Here is a 16,720-nt window from a genome sequence, read left to right as displayed (position 1 = left end):
ATTACAGAGGGAATTATTATTGATAAACACCGTCTTTGCTATTTTGGGAAGAAAAACCAGGATTTCCATAGGGCCCTGCAGTTGCACCACAGCTCTTCACTGCTTTGTTTAGGAATATCAGCAAACTGGGGCTGGGTTGGGCAGTGTGGATGTGCAGGCAATGCTGCTTAGGGTCTCCAAAATCCGAGATATTGGGTCCCCAGGGGCTTGGAAGGGGAAGCAGAGGGAAGGGAGCTGCAGGTGCCCCAAATGGAGACCAAAACACACAGGTTCCATGTGGAGAGAGGAGAGCTTGAAGGGGTATTTCCCTCCTTTTCCATATTTTTTTCAGGGGAAAAAATGTCATAAGAAAGAATACACAGGAAGCAAGCTCAGAGGAGCACAGCACTAAATGGGTCAGCTCTGCCCTCCCACGGAGATCCATCTCAGGGCATTGCTGGAGACACGAGGTCTTTTTTGGGCAGGAATTCCACAAACACACAGTTAGTCCTTTTCTGAATTCACACCCAGCACAGCTCCATTGCAAAGTAAAATACTGGCCAGGATCTAAACTTCACCCCAAACCAAGCCCTGGAGCCTCATCTCCTGCAGGGACTGCAGCACCACACATCCCCCACGGGACCCAGGGGCTGTGCTGCTGCTGCTGAGAGCAGCACAGGCAGGTTTGGAGCACATTAATGAGGCATGAGACAGCTGATTTGCATCTCTACAGCCTTGTTTGGATCAACATAAATTATATACACTGAGTTTATGCTGCTAAGTGTGTGCCTGCACCTACATGGCTCTGTAATTCTCTGTCTCCCCTCAGCTTCTCTCAATCCAGCTGGCTGAGAGGCAAAGCCAAGCTCCCAATGACCTCCAGAAATTGCAGTGTCCACTTTGTTAGAGGGTAGGGAAATTCATGGAGATGAATGGCAGGAGTCAAGGGCTCCCAGTGCCTGGTGAGTGACCTCAAGGGTCACCACAGTGGCTGCTGGCTCAGTGAAGAGCCACCTCTTCACCAGCTCCTGGTGCCTTGCACAGCAGCACACACACGGATCACAGCCACCTCCAAGGGGGAAGATTCCCTGTGCTTTCACCTTCCATGAATGCTCACTTCTTCTCATCTTGTGGAAAGGATAGAAAGGAAAAAAATTGGTAATGGAAAACAGATACGGAAAGATTTTCTTATCAACATTCCAAGCCAGCCACAATGCTGCTATAAAGACTGTACAACATCCTGGAGTAAGAATTCTGCAAACCTCCTCTTCAGTATCTCTTATTTCTCCCTCCAGGTGGACGGGTTTAAGGCTGGCATAGTCCAAGCAGCGCCTTTTCCCATCTAATGGGAAGAGCTGTAAAGCCAGAGCCCTCTTTATTGCAGGAGATCCTCTTGGAGCTAATAAATGCCTTCCGCCCTTGACCCCACTGTGAATATTTTACTGCCACTTAAATCCTTTCTTAGCCCTGATTTTGTAGCTGGCACGGGGTTTAGCCAGCTTTGGATAATCAGCAGGCAAGTGACGTGTTCTGTTCTCCCTTTTGTTTGCAGGCTGGCTACAGCAGTGAATCCGTGTCGCTGTCATGCCTGGTGCAGACAGGTTTCCTCCAAGTGCTTCCCCAGGAGCTGTGCCAGGGCAGCTCATTCCTAATGCTTCCCATCCCCTCTGCTCCCTGGGGATGTGGGGCAGCTTTCAGAGCCGACACGGCTGGCAGGGTGGAATTAAATCCCTGCCTCCAGGAGCCCCTTCCCTGCTATGCCAGAATCAGCTGGAATAATATCTTTTGACTTTGATATCCTTGGCTTTGAGGATACCCATTACCAGAGCCATCTGCCCGCTGCAATCTCTGTTGCTGTGCAGAACTGGACACCTTAACCTCACCTCCAACACCCCCTCCTGACCTCTGAGCTCACCCTCCACTGACACAGCCACATTTCCACCCAAATATGCCATTACAGCCACCAAGATCAGATGGCAAGGAAGGGAAAAAAAAATTCAATTCCCCTGAATATTTAATATTAATCGAGGAAGTAGATGGGAAAGTCAGGTACACTCTGCGCAAGCACTTAATATGCCAGATGGGCTGGAGTAATTCTAAGCAGTGGTTTAGTAAATGTCTTAAGAAGAAAATGAACACAGGCACAGAGCTGCATAAGTGACATCCAATAAGTACTTCAATCACTGTGCATTAAAGACCAGAATAAAGGCTATTTACAAAATTTCAGTAGGTAAAAAAACCCACTATGATTTTAATGAGATACGAGGGCTAATTAGTAACTGGTACTTCACAAGACAGCAACAGCTGATGAAAAAAGTAGAAAGCACCCATTTGAAAGCATCACTTCTGTGCAACTGCATTTTTTTCCAGAGCATTTTTCCTGAACAGTTTCCACCAGAAACACTGGCAGGCAGATGGTGTTTACTAACTGCAATGGTGGTGAGGAAAACCGCAAAATTTAGGCCTTCCATCCATGGCCACCCTCAGCATCCTCCTGCCCAGCAAGGACAGGCACAAAGAGGGAAGTTCCCACAGCCCCCTGGGCAAACTCATCGTTTCCACAGCAAAAAGAAAATGTGGACTGACATCTCTAATCTAGAGACACATTTCTTCTTCCAGTGGCAGACAACCTGCTTTTCACAGCCTTCACTTCCTTTGAAGCTCAGAGGAAGAAATGTCATGTGTCAGAGGGCTTAAGTGGGTGCTAAGAAACCTGTGTTTCCAGACAAATGGGTTTCTTGCCATTTCACATCACTTTCTACATTCATCTGTGCAAACAACAGTTGTATCCTCATTACTATTTTGAACCATGCTGTTGCCATGCTGAAATGTCACTCTATGGCAGTGGCAGTGCTCCTTGCTAAAGAGAAGCCACCCTTGGCACCAGGAGATGATATTTATCCTGCTCTTACTTTATAAAAAGCCTCTGAGTGCGAAAAATAATTCCAAAAGGCTGCCATCCATCAGCATCTCTTTCCCAGGTGTTTCTTGAAGCAAACACGCAAGCATCCTCTTTTCAGGGAGTGCTGTCCTCACCATATTGAAGATTGGGAAAATCTCATGCTCTTCCCTCATCATGGGTCACCCCAGGCTGCTCCAGCATTGCAGAACACCATGGAGGTGTCACTGAAAAACCCCCCAGAGAAACAGCATGAAGCAAAATCCTCAAAAAACCCTCTTGGGAAAAAAAATGAGCCACCTAAATTAGGGGAACAAAACCTGCAAAAGCTGTCACCTAGGCAAACCTGTGATCCAAGCCCCTGAGTCAGGCAGCAGAGCCTGGAAAGCAGAGCAGGCTCTGCCTTGCCAGCTCCTCCCTTCCATCCTATTGACTTCCCAATATCCTGACAAAGCCCTGGGAGATTCACACCCATCTCTCCTACCCTTCTCCCCAGAAATGGGTACTGGCAGCAGGCAAGGCGTGTTTTCACAGGGCTGAATCACTACCTGCATCCTTCCCACACACCCACTGATACCCAGCACATCACCCAGCCCTCCCCTAACGCTGTGACATGATGCTACAGGAGAGATGTTCCACCAGCCAGAGCAGCTGCCCACCCACATCATCCCTCTTCCAATAATGCAGCTTCCAACTGACAGATGCCTATTATTAATTATTAATTCCAGCACACAGCAAGGTTATTCAGTGAGGCCCAGGATTTGTGTTGGCGCCATTAGAAAGAAGTAACAAGGCAGAACTGCAAAGACAGGGGGAAGTTTGAAGGGAGAAAAACATTTGGTTCCAGGGAATGCCCATGGGGTGTCAGCATTTCTGGGAGTTAAGCGGGGTGGAACATAATCCTTCAAGAAAAGGTTAAAATTAACATCCTGATTAAGTTGCAGCTCACAGAAACCAGCTTATAGGAACAGGGCAAACAGGAGGATTTGAGTATGAAGGACCCCCAGGGGGGGTTTGGGTGTAAAGGTTACACGTCTCTAATCTTCAGCCTCTTCCATGAAAAAAACTACAGCAGCACCCAGCTGACAGCAGTCCTGGATCCCCAGCCAGTTGGCATCATCCAAGCTGGAAAATACAGAGGGAAAAATGCTCTAGAGCAGATGGGAGCAGAGGAACATGTAACATGATGTTACTCCACTTCTGGAAGCTTTGCTCTTCAGCAGCCTTTTATATTTACTTATAACGGGATGATTTCTGAGTCAGGCTCTACAGTAAATCTGTCCTGGATTGTGTCAGAGTCATACTTTAGCACTGCAAATTCCCTCAAATGGGGACAGTCCTGGCCTTGCCCTGTGTCCATCTGGAGCAAAGCATCTCACCTTGCCTGAGAGCAGGGCTCCAAGGGTCTGCTCAAAGCCTTCATCACCATCATCATCATCATCCCATGCCTCGCACGTGGGGATGAGCTCAACACAGGATGATACATCAGTGCCATTAAAATCTCATCTCCTTGGATTAATTTGCCTCGTGAACTTTAGGAGATTTGTAGAAAACAAATATGACTTCAGCAGAATTAAATCACCTCCATCAATAGGACATCAGTTATGGAAATTGCCATCCCAGGGTCTGCAGAGATCCCACAGCACAAACCTCAACAAAGGAACATTGCAGATTTAGAGCAGGGATCACTATGGGATGTGTAATGCACAGCACTGATTTACAAACAACTTACTTGGCATATTCCAGCAAGGAGCAGTTCTTCAGTGGCATTCATGATCAGAACACAGAATCAGGCTGCTGCCCAGGAGGGAGGAGCAACAGGGGGAGACAGAAATGAGAAAGAGAAGGGGAAATGCTTCAAAGCCATCCACAGTTACCTGTGATGGAGGTAATTAGCACAGGGCTATGATTATCACAGTGAACACATAGTGGGATCCTTCCACAAAAGCACTTAAGGGTGCACAGTGAAATTTAATTGCAAGTTAGAGTGTGGAGAAAAAAGCCCAGCAAAGCTTATAGGCCGGGAAAGAACTGCCACAGACCCCAGATATTGAATAAGCCAGTGGATAAGTAAGTGGAAACAGCATGAAGGGCTCTATGTAGTAAATCCTGCAGCGAAACACATACAGCGAGAATGAAAAATAACATCAAGAAAGAAAAAACCTATTTCAGTGTACTTTTTCTTGACCTAAAGGACAGGCACTTGGGAAAAAAAAAAAAAATAAAAGCCAAGTGGGTGCTTTTTTGCATCACCTCAAAGCCTCTGCCACATTTCCCCTTGTCTGGGCAGCTGCACTCAGCATGCAAAGCAGGAGCAGTGCTTCTGGCAGACAGGTCTGACCTGCATTTCCCACCCCTGTTTGGAGGCAGAGCTGATGATGCACTCTGCAGCTGGGGGGAGGCTCAGGGCTGGCTTCACCTTTCGCTGCACAGACACACTCTGGAACCACTCCAGTGCTCACAGGAACTTCTGTGGGTCACAAGGTAAAGCCTTGTTTGGCAGTGAGAGGTCCTGAGCCCCATGGTCTTGGCTCTAGCTCTGCCATGACAAACAGGGGGAGGAACCAGCACCATACCTGGGGAATAACACAAAACATCCCCAAGGAAACATCTTCTCCCTGCAAGTTGGGCTGCAAAGGTGGATGGTGCTAGCAAGAAATCTGGCAAGCTAATGGGTTACTGGTGACTTCCAGAGTTGGCTTGTCCCAAACCACACATCCTCTGAGCTCCAAATTTCCCTGGCCAGGCCTAAGAGCAGCCAGAGCAGATCATCACCTCCTCTCAGGACAGAGTGAGAGCATGTCCAACTCCCTTTTCCCAATTTATCTTACACCTAGCAGTCAGAATTCATTGACTCCATCGAGCAACCTCCACAAAGGAAGTTTCCTCTTCCATTCACTGTTTTTAAGAGTAATGAAAGTTGCCATTTATTTGATGAGAAAATAAGTTGGCTTAGCTTCTTCCCCTGCCATTAATGGGCATCACATTAAGACCACAGCAAATCACTGAGGAGAAGAAGAAACACTTGTGCTAATCAGATTTAAGGAGTTGACAGCACAGCGCCTCAAATCGAGTTAAAGCAGCGAGTAATGGATGGCACTCACTGCCTGATGGAAAACACCAGCATTCCTCTGGCTACACAATTTTCTCACCAACCAAATGCAACTCCCCCTCAACAGCATCACAAATTCCTGCACAGGTCCATGGAGTTTGGGTTAAATAAGGGTTAACACCAAAGTGTGGGTTGGCAGCAAACACAGGTCACCCTTGAGTGACAGGAGGGCTCTGCAGTGCTGCCAAGGCCAGAGCCTGTGTCCTGCAAACACAGCCAGGGAAAGGAGGAGTGAGAGAGCAGGGAGTGAAAACATTTAATGGGTTCAAATTTCCCCACAATTTTAGCACTATGCTCTCCCCACACCTCAGGCACCTCCCTAGAGATGAATCTGTGCTTCTCATGGCTCCTTGTACGCAGGGTGGGAGAAGGCAGAACACCACCTCTGATCTCAGCAGTCCCCAGGTCCCAGTCCCCGTCCCTCGAGCCTCCCCAGCATCTCAGCCACACTGCTCTGGCCCAGGGAAGCAAAGGAGAGGGTGGCAAAGGACCCTCTGGGCTGTGACAGACAGCAGCAGCCCCTCACAGTAACCAAAGATCAATCGAGGCACTGCTTATCCATCTGTGTAACAACATTAAAGAGGTGAGGAAAATGCAGATGAAAAAGCAAAGGAGTCTTAAGAGAGCAAGAGCTGCCTGAGCCTTTGTACAAAGTCCAGCATCAGCTTGACGAACTGAGGTTTATGAAATAAGAAAAAAGCTTCTTCCTCAAGCCTTTTTTATTTTATACACTCCTTTATCATCCATTCCTGCCTGTCCCCTTCCCAAAGCAGCTGTGAATCCCAGTGACTCAGCCAGGCCATCCAGCCATCTCCCTTCAGCCTCTCTGGGACAGCCCTGCCTGGTGCTGCCCAATAACATCTTTTAATGCAGCAGGGAAAGCCATAACGAGCCCCTGGCACTGGAAACTGAAGTGAAATGAAGTAGGAGCTAGAAAGACAGCTTTTAATTGCCAGGGTCATTTCCAAATTTAACAAGGTCTTTTAGGGGTTTTCTATCGTAGATCCCTCAGTGTTGAAGTTCAGATGCAGCATATGCAGGAGCTCAGGCAGAACTGTGGGTTTGCAGAGTTGTGGGGAATACTTTACACCCCAGTGGAGGTCAAACACTCAAAGTGATCCCTTCCAGCTCAGAGACAGTCAGCTCCCCATAGCAACCGAGGCTCTCAGAGCACAGAACTCCATGAAATTAAACCAGAGCAAGGGTTCCCAAACAGAAATGCTTTAATCTGGTGCAATTTAACACAAACTGCCCTTCCATGTATATCTGCAGCCTGCACGTGTAACCCCCAGCACTGATTTGCCACCCTTGATAGATCAGAGCACAGCAGAGGAAGCACAAAGCCCCACACAAACCACCTTGGCTTACAGACTGCACATAATAAAAGCTAAAAGATGTGGCCAGATGCATCCAGCATCCTGAATAAAGGCAGACAGGCAATATGGGACCTGTTTTCCAGTAGGAAAGTTACCAGGAATATAAAGAAGCACACAGGTACCCCAGGCCAGCTGCCTGGGAGGGCAGGTACAGCTATTTTGGCTGATGAAGCCCAACCCAGCATTATTCAGAACTGCCAGACCTTGGAGCACCTTCCAGTGCCTAAAGGGGCTCCAAGAGAGCTGAAAAGGGGCTTTGGACAAGGGCTTGAAGTGACAGGGCAAGAGAGAATTCCTTCCCACTGCCAGAGGGGTTAGATAGGATATTGGGAAGAAATTCTTCCCTGTGAGGGTGGTGATTTGTCCAGTTAATTCTTTATGTATCCTCCCAGTCACCTGGGGACACAAGCTTTGCCCAGCTCAGTAATATAATTTCCTTTGTTTCCTTTATGCAGGCCCTGCAAGTACATTTTATACATTAACCTGAAACTTTCAGCAGCACAATTAATTCAGCAGGAGAGGCTATTCATAGGGCAGCTCCTACTGAAAGATTTGCAATATGAGCTAATAAAATAAACAACAACATATGGGATTGCAGGGTGGATCAGCAGAACGTAATTGAGTGGACTGGAAACTGGCCAGGATAGTAAAATTAATTATTCTATTTTTCTTTGATGACCAGGGGTGGTCTGGGCATTGCATCCAACCAGCTCCAGGTATAAGGTAAGGGATGTTCCCCACCTATTTTGAAAACACATTGAGCCCAGCTGACAAGGGGGAATGGCATCAAACCTGACAAAGGGCAGAATTAAATCAGACATCAGAGAGAAATTCTGCCCTGTGAGGGTGCTGAGGCCCTGGCACAGGTTCTCCAGGGAAGCTGTGGCTGCCCCATCCCTGGAAGTGTCCAAGAACAGGCTGGACAGGGCTTGGAGCATCCTGGGATAGTGGAAGGTGTCCCTGCCTGTGGAAGAAGGGTGGAATGAGATGAGCTTTAAGGTCCTTTCCAACCCAAACCATTCTGGAATTCTGTGGCTCAGCACAGGCACAAGCCCCACTTTCCCTGCCCCAGAGTGATGCTGGACCATGCTGCAACACATTTCCTCCAGCCCTTTCCCCTTTCCTCCATCACCCTGCACAGCCAACTCTTCTCAGAGCTGCATCCTGACCCAAAATGCTCCCCACCCTGACCCAAATACTCCCCACTTCTCCCGGCCCTCCTCTGATCAGCTGCAATAATTGCATCATTTTGTCCTGTGAGGAGGGGGGGAGAAGCAAACTACCCAAGCTGCATCTCAGGAGACAAAATGCCCAGAAACTGCTGTTTCTGTGGGAAATAAACAGCTGGGAAGAGCAGTGAGGTCATGATGAAAGACAGAGCCAGGGAAAGCAAAGCTCTCCTTGACTTCTTCTGCCTCTAGAGAGCATTGTTGCATTTTCTTCCCAGCAAGAGACAGGAACAGAGGTATCTCCAAGCAGAGGACTAGAAACTGCTGCAGTGGTACATGGCAATCTCACATTAACCCCCTGAGTATCTCTGCTGTGAGCTGTGAGGATGAACAAAGCCTTGCAGAGGAGGGCACTGGGATTTTGGATCGAGCTAGCCTTCCATCAGATGCTCGCTGCTGGCACACAGCAGGACTGCTGACAAAGGAGCCACTACTGTCCTTTCTCAAAGATGTGAAACAGCTCCTCAGCACCCCAGGGTGCTGGGGTGGGCAGAGAACCCTGGGGAAACCTCTGCTGTGGCCGGCAGAGGGAGGAGGAGGAGGAGGAGGAAGGAAAGCCCCTTCATGCTCACCAAGGCTCTGTGTGCACACAGCCCTTGCACAGCACCAAGAAACAGCCCTGGGTGAGACTGGTGATGAGTCCAGTGGCGCTGCTCACCCTCTGCTCGTGTCCCAGAGACCGCCCTGCCCTGCCCTGCCTGCAGCACCAGGCCCCCTGCACCCTCTCCACGGGACACACCAGCACCTCTCCCTTCCACTCGCTCTTCCCCATCCAGCCATTCCTCATCCCTCTGCTGCCTGCTCCCTGCTAAGCCAAATTCATTATCCAAAATCAATTAAAATATATTTTTGAAGGAGCATCATTGCTGTTGTGGAGAGAGAGGTTATTAAGGGTCCAATTTGCTGTGGATGGAACAATTATTTTCTCCCACACAGTGTGAGTCAGGCTGCAGCTCCCAAGGCTCGGACTGCGGGGGTGCAGAGGTGTCTGGTGGGAGCTGGAGGGTGATCTGGTTAAGCTGATGGGCTGATAAGAGGGCAGCAGAAATTTGTGGGAACACTCTGTAAAGAGCTGAATTCACTATTCTGGCAGAGCATTTCTTCCAGAATTATCTCCTTCACACCAGGAGCGGGTCACAGCTTCCCCTGCAGGGCAGGAGAGAGGCAGTGACAGGGCAGGACCAGCGCAGGGACCAGAGGGACGAGGGCAAGGGGAGGCATGTGAAGAGTAGAACAAAAGCACTGTTTTGTACTAGCTCAGCTTCTGCAAAGGCATTTAGAATACTCCATCTGCAGATCCAGCGTGTCCTGGGGGATGACAAGAGCTTCAGCTTCTCCAGGTCACAGCCAGCTGGAGCGGTCTGAGGGAAGCAGAGCTGACCCAGGTTTTACACTCCCAGCTGGTTACCTGTGAGCAGAGGGCTGAGCACAAACTGCTTGACTCTGCACTTAGAGCAGCGTTCAGGAAACCCACAGCAGCTCTGCTGGTTGGGGAATGTCTGAGCTGAGCTTCAAAGCTGCTCCCCAAACTGTCCCCCCTGAACGCTGCACCCTGGTCGCTTTTCCAATGTGTCTCCCACAGGGCAGCCCCCACTCTCGTTTAATTGCTGGAACTTCAGAGCAGAGGTTTGGGGCCATCTCTCCCTCAGCCTCTCTCCCTACAGGAGAAAGCCTCTCTCTCTACAGGAGAAAGGAGCTGACATCCTTTGGGCATCGTGTTCCTTCTCAAAGAGCATCTCCCTTGGATTTCACTGCTCCAGACAAGGGGCTGAGCCCAACCTCACATCATTTCCATAGCACTGGGAGCCACTTTTTCCCCTGAAAGGGATAAACATCCTCCAAAAACCCCGTGGGGCTCCAGAAGTGGAAATTACTTGGAGCACATCTGACTTGACTCCTCTTCTGCAGTTAAGTTTCAGAGATCATCTTCCCAGCCCCTGGAGAGGAGTGACCTGCAGTGAGCAGGTAATGAAAATCAGCTCCCCAGAACCTTTGGATACTTGGAATATTCTCAGCCCAAACTGAGAGCTGCTCTCTCCACACACGGCCATGCAGCAGGGCACAGAGCTCACACAGAGCTCACAGGTGTCACACAGGGACTCCTAAGTGCCTCTCCCTGCTCCTTCCCCTGCACTCTGCTGAGTGGATTTCTGTCCCAGCTGAGATCTCAGTCTCTGTGCAAACCCCAGAGTCCAGCAGGGAAGCCACTGTCCTCCTGCCACCATGCAGGCACATCCCTCCCAGAATGATTCAAGGTTTGGTTCAAGGGCTCTGAGCACAGAAGGAAGGGATAATTCCAAAGGTTTTGCTACTGGCCTTCCTTTCTTCTGGTGTTTTATTCACTTCTCCCCAGCGCCCCACTGTCCACTCCACCCCACTGTTGGCACAGATGATCCCTGGTCCCAAAGATGTGGGTCCTGTCATCAGCCTCCCCTTCCACAAATGCAGGACTCACTCACAAGCACTCTGCTCATTGCATCACCTCTCTCTTCCCCATCACAATCCTATTATAATGTGGAAAAGGAATAAACACCTTTTTTTTGCCATTTCCCAGCTGCACTTTTTGTTTGTTTTTTTTCCACTGAAAAAGCCCCATTTTTGGCCTGACACTGCAATTGACAATACCTTCAAATGCTCAGTGCCGGGTGCTGGGGCAGCAGGGGTCGGGGAGATGGCTCCTCATGCTCCAAATGTTTTCAGTTTTTTAATCCACAAAGTGGATTAAGGACCTTGGCATCCCCCAAGGTGAGAGGAGGGTCCCTAGGGTGTGCTGCCATCAGAGGATGTGGGTGCCAGGACTGGGGAGAGCAAACAGCTGTGCCCAGGAGCTGGCCAGACCCACAGGAGGAAAACAAGCTGCCAGCTGGGCAGGAGATAGGACATCAAGTACCTCTTAGAGTGAATCTCAAAGTGGAGTGTGTGACCCCAGCAGGCAGCAAAGGGCTCTGATGTGAACAAAACACCCAGACTCTCCCCAGCAGAGCTGGAAACACAGGCAAGACCCTCCAATACCCTCCAGGAATGACATCAGGGCATTCCTATGCTTTTCCATGGTGCATCAGGAGCAGGGATGTGGGACATGAAGGGACAGTAGCCTTGCAGAAGCCAGCCCAGCCACACGGCTCACCCGTTCCTGAAGGCATTAATTACCCCTTGCTTCACCCTCAAATGAAAGGCATTGCCTCAGTAGCCCTGGAAAGGCTCTGGAAAACCTATAAACTTGTCAGGAGACAGGCTCTGAGTCAGAGACCTCACAGGAGGGAGGCAGGGGGATGGACAATGCCAGCAGAAACAGAGATCCAAGGTCTGGGATTGCAGGGGCTGACAACAGCAGAGCAACCCCCAGACCCAAATCTGTGGGGTAATCCCTGCAGGACACCACTATTTCCCAAAATCCATGCTCACAGTGGGCAGTCACACAGAGCCACTTGACCCTGCAGAACAGCTTAAAAAAAATCACCTTTATTGGGGGGAGCCCATCAGCATCACCCCAGCAGGCACCCACACCAAACACACCCAGAGAAGCTGGGGCTGGGCAGAACTCAGAGCCCAGCCCAGGTGATGGAGAGGAGGAGGTTTCTACGCTTTATGAATAAAGGAAGCCAGAAAATCAGCCTAGGCTACAAACCACCTGGCCAGGCAGTAGAAAAAGGTTATTTTCAGCCAGAAACTGGAAGACATTTCCCTTGTTAAATTGCTCTCTGGTCAGTATTCAAAGCCCCGTGGCCCCTGCGGGTAGAACAGAAGTTGGAGAGCGAAGCCTTTGTCCTGTGGCTCCTTTCGAAGCCGGGCTCAGCGGGACAGCCTTCCCCAGCACTCACAAGGTTTTGGCAAGAGCTCGGTTTTCACACCCACTCAAAAGTGTATTTTCTAGCAAAGGAAAGTATGTCAGGGCATTGATTTCTTGGGCAACTGCACCACAGAATGGATGGAGCTAAACTCAGTGATGCATTAGGCTGTTGGCTGCAAACCAAACACCTAGTAAAAATGCCTTAAAACCAATTTTTTTGTTGTTTTTTCTAGTGCATTTGGAGAACAGCCTGCCTGCTCTTAGGCCTTCCCTTCTGTTCTTGACTTCCCCATCCAAATAAGAGGGTGATGTCACTCGGGCTCCCTCAGCATCTGCTCATGGGGGGATGCTTCCATTGAAAATTAAGCAAATAGGAGAGAAAAAACCAAAACTACGCAAACCATGGGGAAAATGGTATTCACGGCCAGTGGGAAGGAAGAAATGATCCCCAGAGGTACAACCTGGCTTGCCCAGCATCCAGAGGAGAGAGAACATCAGCATGCCATGGGTGCAGAGCTGCAGAGCTGTCCTCCTCCCCCTCCTCCTGGCCACGGACCTTCACAGCCACCATGGGGTCACACCATGGTTGTTGTGGGGCTGGTGGCCACAAGACCTTGTGCCCCTGTGCCCAGGAGCTCCACACAGGAGCCTGGCAGCCAAAAGCGCTGCAGAAGGCGTCAGACAGCTGCTGGCACCTTTGTCCAGGAGGATTTCTGAGCCAGCTCCCAGCAGCAGCTCTGTGAATATCCAGAGAGGATTACATCAGCCCTGGCAAGCAGCAGAGGATCGATGGAGAGGCATCACATTTAATCACCTGCCTTAATAGCTTTGCATCTGACAGAGGCAGGGCATGGAAGGAGCATCTGGGATCTGGGATCATCTGGGATCTGGGATCATCTGGGATCTGGGATCTGGGATCATCTGGGATCTGGGATCTGGGATCTGGGATCTGGGATGAGCTGCTCCCCTCTCAGGGGGGACAGAATCCTGCTAACCACAGCAGCCCCCCTTGCACAGGGACAGCGAGGGCTGAGCAGCAGCCCAGCCTTCATCTCACACAGAATTTAATTGGCCATGCAGGGCTTTGCTGTGACTCCAGGGGAGGATGGTGCTTGGCTGCTTTCTGAGCAGGAGCACCAGGCACAGCAAATGTCTGAAGCCTCCCCCAAATTTTTCCCCTCTTGTGTTTCCTGTAGCTCATGATGTTCAGGGATTTCAGATGCCTTGATGGTGATCCTGGTGAGTTTTTCCTTCTGGCCTCCAAGCCCTCTCAGCAGGTTTGGCCAGATGGAGACAGGAGGAAGGCTTGGCAGTGCTTCTCCATCCATCCCACCTCAGTTTGGAAATGCTGAAAAAGGGGAAGAAATTGGCTGGAGAGATTTGGCCACCACAGGCTCCATCTGCAACCAGAGGCACCCAACATTCACCCCCACCCCCAAGGAAGGCATGGGCAGGTCCCCTTTAACCCCCACCCTCAGCTGTCCTCATCTATAAACCCAACCCAAATGCTCCCAGCAGACTGAGTTAAGGGAAGGTTCAGATTCTTTAGCAGGGAAAATTTCTTCACTGAAAGAGTTGTCCAGGACTGGAATGGACTGCCCAGGGCTGTGGTGAAGTCACCACCCCTGGAGGGATTTAAAAGATGTGTAGATGTGGCACTGGGGGACGTGGTTTTGTGCTGGCCTTGTCACTGCTGCAGTGATGGTTGTACTGAAAAATCTTAGAGGGTTTGGTGATTCCAGAGGTCCCAGAGGATTTTCCCAACTCCAGATTGTATCCTTGAATATCTCAGCCACCTCAGCCTCACAATTAGATGATGACTGGATGGTCCACACACCTTGCCCATCACTGCCCACCTCCAGCTTCTGACTCTCCCCAGCTCCTCTCCCAAAATCCCAGCACAGCCCAACACCCCTGGCTTGCTCACACACACACACAGAGGAAACCACTTTGCTGAAAGGATAAAAGGAAGGTTCTTTAGGCATCACTGGAGAACCTTTCCAACAGGGAGCACTGGTATAGATATTTTAAGACAGTTGTAATTTCTTTAGAGCATTTATCCAAGCATATCTGGATAAATTATTCACAAAGAATAAGAGATTAACCCATATGGGGTGGGGGGAAAAAAAAAGGAGAACAGGCTATTGGAGATCAGGCCAGCAGCTTTTTTCTGTAATACTATTGCCACATGCAATATTCCTGCTTCCTCTGTGAAAGAATATAGCAATTATTTATGTTGGTTTAATGGATAGAGGCTTTGTCACATGAAATAACAGATGAGCAGGTTGTGAAGCAGAGAGTCATGAAGAAGGAATAATGCTGCACCCCTGGATAAATAGGGCAGTAGGAAGGGGGGAACCCACCCACCATGGCAATAATAAAGAAATCATCATCACAGAACCAACCCAGCTAATTTTTACTCCATTTCCACGTTACCACTAAGAACATTTAAATTCTGTTTCCATTTTTAGAGAGGAAAACATATTTCAGTAATGTTTGTTGGAAATATCATTAGGATAACAGTCACCCCCGCAATGTTTTATTGCAGGCAGTTACTTCCATGCTGCCATTCGCAGAGATTACTCCCCAAATTACTTCTAAACATCCAAATTGCAAAGGGAAGGAGTTAGTCTAGTGCTGGGATTGATTGCTGTAGTTTCTCTTGCAAGACTAATAAGAATATATCTATCTCTTCTGCAGCGTTTTGTTTAGAGCGGTTGTGGAGCATTTGGTGAAGGGGGAAGTGCAGCAGAGCTGCCTGCAAAGCTGTGACCCATCACCCTCTCCAGTGGAGCCAAGCACATCAAAGCAAAACAGAAGGACACCTCACTAATGCGCTCCTAAAAACCTATTTCCCAGGCATGACTATGCTTGGAAGGTGGGGAGAACCCCTAAAAAATAAAATTTCCAGAAGGCAGTTAAAGAGTGCATCTTACAGCAGTGTTAGAAAACAAACACCTGGGATTAAGGCTTCTTTAATCAACATTTACTGCAGGTTTAATAATGTGTATTAAAAGCAGGCAGGCAAATGGTGCTTGGGAAACGACAGGAAAATAAAGTAGATAAATGTACTAATTGCAGCTTATCTGACAGCTCTGTGTTTCCCTCCACAGCTGAGACTCCAGATCAAGTATTTATCCATCAGGCAGGATTGATTCTCTGGGATCATGCAAGACTCAGGGTAGGGTGACAGCAGCTGATAGATGGGCATGGTGTCTCACCAAATCCTGGCAGATTGCTTTGTCCAGGTATTGCAAATTGAAAAAGGAGGTATTTTGCAGCTGACAGCAGCTGTTTACAGCAGGGGAGGCTCGACTGCCTGGTTTTGCCACACATTTGAGCAGGGCTGTTTTATACTCTGAGGCAGCGAGGGGTTTTATGTGCATTTGTGTGTTTAGGTGGGCTCCATCCTTCCGGGATGCTCCCACTCAAATAATCTGTACATAAAAAAGAGGCCCCCTGGAAATCCGTGTCTTGGTCACTTGTCATGAAGAAGAAAAAGTGATCAAAGTGGAGAATCTCCATGGGGCTGATGGGTCCAGGCCCATGAAGGTCAGGAGGCTCAGCTCTCCCTTGTGAGGACAAGGGGCAAAATCCACCCAGCTCATGCCAGGATTGCCCCAGGGTCTGCAGACACACACCCCGAGGTTTTAAAGATCCAGTGTCACATCTTCACTCATCCAGAGCTCCCCTTGTCACAGACACTGAGATCACATCCCTGCAGCTCCGTTTTTTATCACAGCTCTATCAATCCCACGGTTATTGAGCCACAAGAGGTCTGACCGAAGCCTGTGTCCTCACATCCAGCAGCCATTGTGAATTTTGGCTTTCCTGCCCGGTTTCCCACTGAGCAGCACATCTGAAGGGGCTTGCTAAAATCTTCCCTCCCGTTTAGTGCTCATGCAAAGAAACAGCCAAATCTGGGGTGGCCTCAGCTGGTTTTGCAACTTGAAGGGAAGGCTCGGGGGGGCTTTTCCTGAGGCAAATCCCAGGCAGATAGCATCTCCCCCGACCGCAGGAACCAGCTCCCTGTTGTTCTGTGCAACCACAGCATCTGCAGCCCCTTGTGCACAGTCATCAATCACGGCAGATGTGGTGGCAGGGCCCTGGCAGGGACCAGGGTGTCAAAGTTCCCCAGCTCACGCATTTCCGCACAGGGCAGGGTTTAACGAGGGGAAAAGCATCCATTGGAATCACCAGCAGCAGCCAAAGCGCTGACCCAGCAATTCAAAAATAAGCCTTTTTCTTTTTCTTTTTCTTTTTCTTTTTCTTTTTCTTTTTCTTTTTCTTTTTCTTTTTCTTTTTCTTTTTCTTTTTCTTTTTCTTTTTCTTTTT

Source organism: Parus major, chromosome 20, assembly GCF_001522545.3.
Source record: "Parus major isolate Abel chromosome 20, Parus_major1.1, whole genome shotgun sequence".
Taxonomy (NCBI): domain Eukaryota; kingdom Metazoa; phylum Chordata; class Aves; order Passeriformes; family Paridae; genus Parus; species Parus major.
This window is presented reverse-complemented; position numbering follows the sequence as displayed.